Genomic DNA, 1087 nt, shown 5'->3' on the forward strand with positions numbered 1-1087 from the left:
GAAGTCATCAGTATATTCTTCTGAATGTAGTAAGTACAGTGATTTTACTTTTATTTGGTATTTTTCAGCTATATCTTCACATGACACCCAGAGTTTCCTGCTAAAGCAGAGCATAGAAGATTCTTTCCAGACAGTATCAGTGCACAGATACAAACATAGTGCTGTTGAGATTTTACACTTACGTACAGACTGGAACAGTGATGGGGATAGTGACGGGCATCAGAGAAATCCTGGACGATACACCCAAACCAAAGCCATGGTCCTTAATGAGAATCTCACTGCCCCAAATGGTGAAGGATATAAACCACAGCGGAAAACCCTCCTTTTTAAGTCAACTGTTTCTGCAGAGCAGTGTATTTCTGTCAGCACAAGCTCCAATCAAATATTCAAACATAGCTATTTGTGGACAGAACGTTTGGAGCATCTAAAAAGTAACCTAGTCCATGCTGAGAATAATGATTTGAGCCATTTGAAAGATAGGTTGGCCTCACTTTTCAATCAGATATTTCTGATCATCAGAGATTTAGAAATGAAGAACAAAGTGCTCCATGGGATCCATAAGAGAAGAGCTTCACTGAGGAGTCGATCCTCCAGAATGACCAGAGGGTTTCCACTGAAGGCAGAATAGCTCAGTGCACTGAATCTGAGAAAACGTTGAACCAGGGCTCCAGTGTTCAGAAATGTGTCAGGGCTAGGTTTGCAGAGAATAATTATGAATGTGATAAATGTGGGGAAGGCTTTCATCCAGGCTCTAAGCTCAGTGTACATAATGGTCATCATTTGGGAGACAGTCCTCATAAATATAATGAATGTGGGAAAGCTCATAAACAGTCCTCCAATGTTGGTGATCATCAGAGAATTCATGAGGGAAAAAACCTATTCAGATCTAATAAAGCAGGGACCATGTTTAGCCAGTCATCAAGCCTAAATATAAATAAGATAATTCCTAGGGGAAAGGGAGCTTACACTTTGAAGGAATGTGGTAAAACCTTAGACTGCCACTCAACACTATCTCAACATCTGTGAATGCATACTGGAGAAAAAAATACACAAATGTGAAGAAGGTGGTAAAACCTTTAAGGACTGT

The 1087-nt window shown here is 40.1% G+C and overlaps 1 pseudogene; it reads left to right on the top strand.

Moving 5' to 3' along the window:
* The window catches only part of LOC111140171, a 50305-nt pseudogene that overhangs the window by 2905 nt on the left and 46313 nt on the right, over positions 1-1087 (top strand).

This window comes from Enhydra lutris, unplaced genomic scaffold, assembly GCF_002288905.1.
Source record: "Enhydra lutris kenyoni isolate GAN:26980312 unplaced genomic scaffold, ASM228890v2 scaffoldscaffold211, whole genome shotgun sequence".
Classification (NCBI taxonomy): Eukaryota; Metazoa; Chordata; class Mammalia; order Carnivora; family Mustelidae; genus Enhydra; species Enhydra lutris.